Source organism: Nycticebus coucang, chromosome 18, assembly GCF_027406575.1.
Source record: "Nycticebus coucang isolate mNycCou1 chromosome 18, mNycCou1.pri, whole genome shotgun sequence".
NCBI lineage: Eukaryota > Metazoa > Chordata > Mammalia > Primates > Lorisidae > Nycticebus > Nycticebus coucang.
In genome coordinates this window covers 68,082,119-68,091,673 of record NC_069797.1, presented here as the reverse complement: position 1 = coordinate 68,091,673, position 9,555 = coordinate 68,082,119, and the positions used below count along the sequence as shown (strand labels likewise).

At 41.1% G+C, this 9,555-nt stretch overlaps 1 long non-coding RNA gene across 2 annotated transcripts; it reads right to left on the bottom strand.

Annotated features, from left to right (window-relative positions):
• Positions 1-1,182: 1,182 nt before the first annotated feature.
• Positions 1,183-8,813, bottom strand: LOC128570718 (uncharacterized). Of its 2 annotated transcripts, XR_008375617.1 has the most exons (4): positions 8,633-8,813; positions 6,125-8,546; positions 2,200-2,363; positions 1,183-1,484 (listed from the first exon to the last, which is right to left on the bottom strand). It is a non-coding gene; the product is annotated as an uncharacterized LOC128570718 (long non-coding RNA). The 2 variants fall into 2 exon arrangements; XR_008375616.1 differs by having other exon boundaries at positions 1,183-2,363.
• Between the last annotated feature and the right edge of the window lie 742 nt (positions 8,814-9,555).

Sequence of the window (9,555 nt, the reverse complement as noted above, 5' to 3'; positions counted from 1 at the left end):
AGGTATTCGATAAGTATTTATCGAAATGGATGGATGGATAAATGGACTCAAGTCCACAGACTAGTGGTGTGTGGGTGTGTGTGTGCGCACGCGCACACAAGTGTGTTCATCTACTATTCTAGAAAATGTACAACTTTGCTCAACAACATTAGAATGGCTAGTTGGTTATTGATGCTGTGGATTTCTCTTGTAGATATTCCGTAAGTATTTATTGAAATGGATGGAGAGATGAATGGATTCAAGTCCAAAGACTAGTTGTGTGTGTGTGTGACTTCTAATAGAGGTCATTGACTGTCCACCTGCAGAGAAAATAAGCATTTCTTCCCTGTAGATTTCAGTATCAGAAATAATTACAACTGGGGAGTATTGGTAACAGAGGCAAGTAAAGCCAGAAATTTAAAAAAAAAAAGATCTACTTCTGAATAGTATAAGCTAAGACCCAAACTAATGGAATATAGGTAGGAGCCCTCAATTTAGAGAAGAAGACCCATCTTCTGGGAGAAGAAATTTCCTCTTGCACAATGTTCCAGATTACCAATTCCTTCCCTTTGCTCCGCTGCCCAGGCCTGCTCCTCCTTGTCTATGTCCTAACTCAGTCAATGTCCTCACCACCCACCCAGCCACCTGTGTCTACAACCTGGCTGTCAGCCAGAGGTTCCTTCCTCTGCTTCACAACTGTTCCTTATGCGCAACAATCTCCGCGTCAGCTCAGTTACCTCTCACCTTCTCCTCATTGCCACAATCTCACTTCACGAGCTCCCGTCTCCTACCCCAAACTCCGCATGACTTCCTGAGGGATCTTTCCAAATAGCAAATCTGATGACATCTCTACCATGCTTAAAAACTCTTTAATGGATAAAGTCCAAATTCTGTAATATGATTTTTAAGGGCCTTCCACTTACCTCGCCAGATTCAGTATTTGTTCCACTTTCTCTCTCAAACCACACACACAGTGGCTCGCTCGTGCTCTCTCTCTCTCTCTCTCCTTGCCTGGCCTTACCTAATTACATCACACCCTAAATACATCTTGGTCTTTCTAATCATTCCTTTGCATCTCCTTTCTCTCCACTCTTCTTACAGGACTCAGTTTACAGTTTACACATCTTTCGGTTCAGAAAAAAACTATAACGTTTTCCCTGCTGTATAAAAAGGCTTAATAGTTCCTGGTTTGAGTTTCTTTCACAAACCTTTATTAGACAGCACGTTAACATTTGTTTACATGTCTATTTTCCTAGCCATGCTGAGTGTTCCGTGAAGGCTGGGGTCATATTGTATTTCTCTCTGCATTCCCCGCAGACCCCAGTTCACAGTGGGGGCTCAATAAGTGTTTATTAAGTGATGGGAACGAAGGTCAGATAAGTCTCTGCCTGATTCATGCCTCGCGAGGGCTGCCGGAGATGAGCACTTCTCCTTTACCTTCATGCAGAGGTAACATCAGCCGAAGGCCATTTCCGAAGCCGTTATTCCTTCTCCATACCTATTTCCTGGCCATCAAAGTAAAAGGATGTTATTGTAATAAGCGACCGCAGTCAACACACTTACTGTGTATTTAATGTTGAGGGTGTTGTAAGGGCACAGCACTCTTAGATCTGAGTTAGGATGTTCAGATAAAAAAATAAAATAAATGTAAGTGCAGGAGCCCCACGCACAGAGACCTAGGTGAGCATCCGGGGCTGCATAATAGCGGCTGACGTGTGGGATTGTTTAACATTAACACAGTCCAGAGCCCCATGGAAACAGCGGCTTTTCTTCTTCCTCAGGTGAGGAAGGTTTAGAACTCCTTCTTCCACACAGACCATGAAGCCGAAGGAATCCTATCTCATTGAATGACCCTCTGGAGCAAGGAAACGTCTCCCTTGTGCCTGACCTGCGACCTGTCCCCTTTCTGGTCTCCTGTGCTGACTAGGTCCATCTGCTCAACCTGCACCAACACCCCACTGTGTGAGTCTCGTGCAATCACCATAGTCACCACCAGGTTAGACGCTATGACTGAAACCTCTTAGGAGTGTAGCGCCCCACTGATGAACGAACCATCAGAGGATAAGACAAGGGTAGATTTTGTCTCTAGTCTGCTACCCAATTACGCTGGCCATTACTGACCTAAGTGGTAGAGCTAAGAAGGTAGAGGTGAAAGAAAAGGGAATACCATCCTTGAATGAGTTCCCAAATGCCCAGAAGCCAGCAATCTGGAGTAGATACCTGCTTTGCAAAACCCTTAGCCACTTGTGATAACTTGCAGTTATCTTCTTAGCTTAAGAGTCCTCAAACCGTAGCCCCAGGAAGCATATGTGACTCAAATGCTTCTTCAGCTGTGATTCCTAAAGAGAAAACATTATCCTACGGCAGGAAGCAGTGCTGTGGAACTGAGAAAAGGGAATCCAGGTTCAGTCCATGTCTCAAAGAGTCTGCTCTGAGAATGAAGGAACAAAGCAGCTCTCCGGTATACCATTACCTCTCTACAGCACAACCGCTCCTTGAATGCTGAAAACCAGCTTCCTCCAGTATAAGAAAATGCTACAAAAGCTATGTTAACTAATGTGATGAAAATGTGTCAAACGATCTATGAACCAAGTGTATGGTGCCCCACAATCATACTAATGTACACAGCTATGGTTTAATAAAAATAAAAAAAGATAAAAATGAAAATAAATTACCATCATGCGGAGAGGGTCAAAGGACAGTCTGACAGTCTAGGTAGGATATTCCTCTCCACTTTCTCCACCTCCACCCCCAACCACTTTTCCGGGAGAGACTCTAAAGTTACAGCCTTTCCTAACAGGGGACCCCGCCCCCCGCAGAAAATTAAGCTCTCATGCCCTAAGGCATCCATTGTGTTTCTCTTCTCTGCATCTGCGAGGTTCCTAACTCTGTCCTATCCTTGAAAGAAGTGAGAAAGTAGCCATTCAAAGCATCTTCTGAAGGCTAAATGTGCTCAAAGAACCCAGGCTAAAAGTCTGCATTTAAGAGACCAGATTTTGTTTCTAAACTAGCAGAAATGAACATCCAAGTAAATAGTATCTCTTCCTGAGGCTCTCAAATCTCAGAACAGTTTTAGAACTACTCTTTATTTTTTTGGAAAAAAAAAAAGTTCAACTTTATCTGTAATCATATGCAAATTTATATAATTCCCATCATTCGGATAAAATTATAATATATCATAAAGAGTTAGGTTATGATGTTTGCATTTGTTAGGTAGAGTCCCTCTTATAATTGTGTCTCGCCCCCAAGAAATGTGCCATACACCCTAACATTGTCCCCATTAAGTGGGAGCACCCCCACCCCCTCCTCCTCCTCTCTCCCCGCTCTCTCGCACCCCCGCCCCCCACCTTGGAGTAGACAATTTAATACCCACCCAGGTATAAGAACTACCCTTTAGAAACTGACTCAGTGGTTTGTGGCCAGTTCTTTTGACCTTCTTCAGCATAAATATGCATATAGTGAAACAAACAAACCCTAAACATCCAGCTGGATGAACTTTTCATTCATTCAGCTGCCTCCCAGAATCTTCCTCATTTTCTTTTCCAATCATATCCTTTCGCCCCACCCCCACCCCCCACAATCACAGTTCTAACTTTTATCACTATAAATTAGTTTCCCTGTTTTGGTACTGTCAACCAAAAAAAAAAAGAAAATTAATGTGGTTTGTACTTTGGAAAAGGGAGAGCAACTTGCTGGGTGGACATTCCAACAGGCTGGGAAACCGGGCACAGGTGCTTCAAAGAAGAGAGGAAAGGCCAGGACTTTACACTGAGAGGGGTGGTCAAATACACATGTTTAACAAGCTGTAGGGGGAGTCATGAATATTCATAAAGGGGAATCATACGCGTGTAATTGTGCTTTATCTCTCCCACCTCAACATGGCTGTGAGCTCAATTTTGAGGTGTTGCTGGGGTCCCCTTTCTTAAGAGGGGTCTATGTAGTTAGCAAAGGGCTTAGGATTTTATTTGCAATTCACAGTACTTTATGTTCATTGAATTCTAGAAATATATAAAATTTTGGTCCAGTTTTTTATTGTGCCATGTAGCCACAGTTTCTTTCTCTTTTTGTTTTCATGACAGATGGTGTTCCACTGCCTGAATACCTCACAATGTATCCATTTTACTTGGAAGTATATTTGGGTTAGGGGCCGAATTTTATCAAATATTTATTCTGCACCAAATGAAATGATCATTTTTTAATTCCTTATGCTCTCAACATGTTGAATTGCATTATTTGATTATCTAATGTTAAAAAATACTTGCATTCCTGGGCCAGCCCCATATACCAGAGGTGGCAGGTTCAAACCTGGCTCCGGCCAAAACTGCAAAGAAAAAAAAAAAACTTGCATTCCCTGAGGCAGTGGATTTGATTTGCTAGCATTTTGTTTACATTTTTTAATGTATGTTTGTAAAGGAGATGGGCTTCTAATCTTCCTTTCTTGTGATGCCCTTGCCAAGTGTTGGATATCATGGTTATATACAATAAAAATTAATGAGTAATCTCATATTTTTAAACATGTCTTTCTCAAAATGTGTACATTTCATCTTCATTTATTAAAAGATGGTTTTACTGGGTGTAGTTTTTTATATTGGCACTTTTTTCCTTTACCACGTTAAATGTATCATTTTTGTTTTTCCTTTGATGATAAAGTGTCTTTTTTTCTCTTGCTGCTTGTAACAGTTTGTATTTTCTTAGACTTTATGCAGTTTTTTTTTTTTTTTTTTTTTTTTTGTAGAAACAGAGTCTCGGTAGAGTGCCGTGGCGTCACACGGCTCACAGCAACCTCTAACTCGGGCTTACGCGATTCTCCTGCCTCAGCCTCCCGAGCAGCTGGGACTACAGGTACCCGCCACAACACCCGGCTATTTTTTTATTGCAGTTTGGCCAGGGCTGGGTTTGAATCCACCACCCTTGGCATATGGGGCCGGCGCCCTACTCACTGAGCCACTTTATGCAGTTTTAATAGGATAGGCTTTGGCGTGATTTTCTCTATATTTATTTGCTTAGATTAAGAGATTCTTCTATGTGTGAACTGATGTTTTTTGTCAATTTGGGGAAATTATCGATCAGTATTTTTTTCAGATATCATTTAATTATCCCCACATCATTTCCCTACTCTGTCACTCTAATCACATGTTAACCAGTTTCAGAAGTTTTTAATGTTTCTTACACTCTTTCTGTATTTTTCATTCTACGTTTAAATGTATCCATGGTTCAATCTGGATATTTTCTACCCTTAAAAGATAATTTATTGATCATTTCTTCCTGTGTCTAATCTGCTATTAAATCCATCTATTGATTTCTTCGTTTTGTATTTTATTTTTAAATGTATAAATTCCCATTTAATTTCTTTTTTACGTATATGAAACCTTTCCTAAAACCTTAGGGGAATTCTTTATGTTCTTATCTATTTTTAAAATGTTAATCCTATTTATTTTAAAGTCTGTGTCTTATAACCACCTGTTCTTCCTCTTAGAATTGAATTAATTGCTCCTGTTTCCTAGTATGTCTGGTAGTTTTTAACTGACCACCAGCCATTGTACCTCTGTAAAAATATTATAGAGGTTCGGGATGATGTGATCTTTCTCTGGAGTGATTAATTGTTTTCTGGCATGCAAATATGACTAGTCACATTACCTTGATCCAATAAGGAATGAGGATAATGCAAAGCTATGTTGCAGGCTTTGTGAGAGCCGATCGATTTCTGATGCCCCTTAATCCTAGTGTATAGTACTTCAAGGGCTCAACCCAAAGCCTAGCATGTTTACCAGGCCCCTCCTCTTTAGCAAGTCCTGAATTTTAATTTTGTCTCTCCAGCACTGAGACTCCTGCAGCCTCTGCTTAGCTTTATCCTGTGCTTGAATTTTTAGAACTGTGCTCTAAGAATATCATGTTAAGGAATCAGAAACTGCTTCAAGGGGAAATTGCACTTCAAATGTTAGGCTACTTTCACTGCAGCTTGCTCTGGGACCTTGGCAGCTCAAGTCCTGGGATCTTGGTCATCTCGAAGTCAAGCTTTGCACCCCCTCCCAACTCCCATCTGATGTGACTGTTACAAACTCTAAGAAACCTGATCTTGTGATCCATGACCCACGATATAAATTGTAAAGTTCCCTTAGTGGAGAAAAACAAATGTAGAGCTCACCTCAAGGCACTTTTCCTCTTAACCAGAATCTTGACCCACTGCCTTCTGAAGCCTTCACAGAAACATTCGTGGCATTTTATCCATCTGTCCTAGTTGTCTTTAGCAGGACTGTTAATCTGCTACAAGCCATTCCATCCATGCTGGGAGCAGAATCTTTATTTTTAAAGGAGCATCAAATATTTGAAAATGAGTCAGTTAGCAACAACCAATCATAGCCAAAATATTAAAAAAATGTAAAATCAACTAGGATTGCGTTGTTGTGTGTGTGGCTGAAAAAGAAAAGAAAAAAAGTGTGGCTATAAAACAGATTTATAAATATGTGCAAGGGCTAAGTAGAAAAAAGTACAAATGAGTATTAGTGGCCAGGCGTCGGGTGATAAGAAACGGAGGAGCCCTTCCAGCTAGACACTTCATGGCCTGTGTGCTGGGGTCAACTGCTCCCCAGCCCTGGACCTAATCAGCCAATGTTTTCCATAAGGGGTCAGGTAATAAGTATATTAGGCTTTGTGGGCCATGTGCAACCACTCAACTCTCCACTGACCGTGAACGCAGTTGTACATGATAAGTACACAAGTGGGTATGGCTGTGTTCCAATAAAAGTTTAATTACAAAACCAAGAGGTGTCTATACCCATGAGACGTTGGCTGATTGTTTTATTTTCTGTACCGTCTTTCTCTAGGGCATTAGAGTAATATCAGCCTCACAAATTGACGTGGGGAGTGCTGCCTTTTCTATTTTTCTAGAAAAGATTATACGGAATTGGTGTTAATTCCTCCTCAGACATTTGGTAGGAATGCTAGCAAAGCCATCGGGGCTTAGAGATTTTATGGAGATTTTAAATTACAAATGCAATTTCTTTCATAGTTACAGACTATTAAAGTTATCTATTTCACATTTTACAGTAGTTTGTGTTGCGGCATCGGCTCATTTCACCTAAATTGTCAACTTTATGGGAGCAGGTTGTTTGTGGTATCCTTTTATTATCCTTTCAATGCATGTAGAGGCCTTGGTGATCCTGTCTGTTTCATTCCTGGTGTTGGTAATGGGTGTTTTTTAAGTCTAACTTATTTGCTCTGTAAATCTTAATCAAGGCTTGCCAATTTCATTGATCTTTCCAAAGAGCCAGATTTTTTTTTTCATTTATTTTTACCTTTTTTTAGATCATTTTTTAAATCAATAGCATCATTCTGCCAGTCTCTTTATGGTTGGTCTACTGGTAACAAATTCTCTTAATTTTCTTTATTGCGAGAGCATCTTGCTTTTTCTTTCATTCCTAAAGGATATGTTTACTGGACATAGAATTGTGGGTTGAAGTGTTTTTCTTCCAGCACTTTAAAAATAATTATGCCACTTCCTTCTGCCCACCCCGCCCCCCATGGTTTCTAGTAAGAAATTAACTCTGCTTTGAAGAGTTTTTTTTTTTCTTTGTCATTTAATTTATCGATTTTGATTATGAGATGTGTTGACAGAGATTTCTTTGGTGTGGCTTTCTTTTGGGTGGTGGGCCAGATTTGACCCACAGGGTATAGATTACCAGACTGCCTAGATAATTGATGCTACCTAAAAATTCAGACTTTCAGATTTTACAAGAGAAACTGAAAATTCAAAGATTTTTAAGTTTGAAATCACCTGATTTTTTTTAAGTCTCTCAACAGATTCTAATTTTTTTCCACCAAACTATTGGATAAAAAAATAAAAATAGCAAAAATAAAATCATAGCCCCGTGAATCACAAGACATATATGTTAGATTTTAAATGTGGCATTCTTTAAAATTATAAAGGATCCTTCTCTGTTTCATTTCTTCCTCCCCCCCACTCCCCGCTTTAATTTTGACACAAAAACAAGGATTTGCCTTTTCCCCCTCCTTTTATTTTCAATTTCTAGGAGTCATTTTGTTTTAAAAATGTCTCATTTCTCAGCTTATGGTTGAGTTTTGTTTTGTCATCCAGTCGTATTTTTAAATTATGGTTTTTAGCCCATTTACAGTAACTGACAAGCTTAATCTTAATTTGTTTCTTCTCTGATCAATGCATGGGCTTTGTGCACGGCTTCTAAGCAAAGATTACAGAAGAGGCACATCGCAGCGAAGACTTAGAATAAGCATGCCCTCAAGCTGGCTACCGCGATAGGGTCCAATATACTGCATACCCCCTGGGATATATAACTTTTGGCAAATCAAATATGTAAAAGGTCATTCTCATTCATTTACAGTTAAATCACAGATTCCTTTCAAAGAAAAGTATTGAAGAATACAATAATTATACTTCCCACTTTCTTTGGTTCTAGTGCCCAGAGGAGCCATCAACCAGGTGGGCAGGTAAGTTTCTAATGCTCCACGTTCCTTAGCGGCTGGCCATCAAGCAGCTGGTTTCAAGGAGCAGAAGAGTTCAGGCATGTGACATGTGGGACTCACTCCGCTGCCTAAAGCAAATGGAAAAACCTGCTCTGATTTTGCAGCTCTGAAACTCCAGCTGTCAAAAGGCAGAAAGGAATCAGGAGAAAATTACCTCTTCATCTTAAGCCTTCTTGTATTGGTCTTAAACAGGGAGGTGGGTAACGGAGCGCTGTGTCATCCCTTTATCCCGCAGCCCCTCTCCCACGTCCTGGACCCTGGATTCGCTTCCTCCCTCCCTCCTGCTGATGTTTTTCTTGGCTTCATGGAATTGGAGGGTGGGGAGAAGGGCTTCTGCCAGGAAATACTAAGAAGAAACAGACAAACAGATCGTCTCTTTGGCAGGCAGCTGATGGGCTAATGGACTCCCCAGCTGAACTCCGAGGCACCTGGGATGGGAAGAAACATCGCCTCTCGTCCCACTGAAACTGAAGGGCACAGAGAATCAGGTCACCCTGTTCCCAGCCAACCTGAGCTGGCAAGGGCCTGAGATGGCGTTTCTCAGCCGTGAAGGCCAGCTGTGTTTTGTACAGCACAGAATGGTGAGACAGCCAGTCCAGTTACGTGGTTCCCCATTAGGATCCCCACACCAATAAGAAAGACAGTGATTCAAGTTTCGGTTTTTCAAAAGGCCTTTTCTGAGCCCCAAGGAGTGTGTTTTGATGAGCAGAACACAACATTTGAAGTTGGACAGATCTGGAATTGAATATTGACTTCTCTGGCATTGAGGGGCTACTTGAGCCTGAATAATGCTCTTGGGAATGAAGTGAGATGTGCTCAGAGTGCCTGCTGCTCCACTGCGTTAGACAGGGCTCTCCAGAACACAGAGCCAAAGGGATGAGTATGCAGAGAGAAGGAGAGATTTATTTTTAAGGACCTGGCTCATGCAATTGTGCAGGGCTGGTAAATCTAAAATCTGATGGGGGTGTCCAGCAGGCTGAAGACTCAGGAAAAAGTTGCAGTTCAAGCATGGAGGCATCTGCTAAAGAACCAGCAAGAGCCAGGGATGTAGGCAAAGAATTCTGGCTGCTGGCAGAA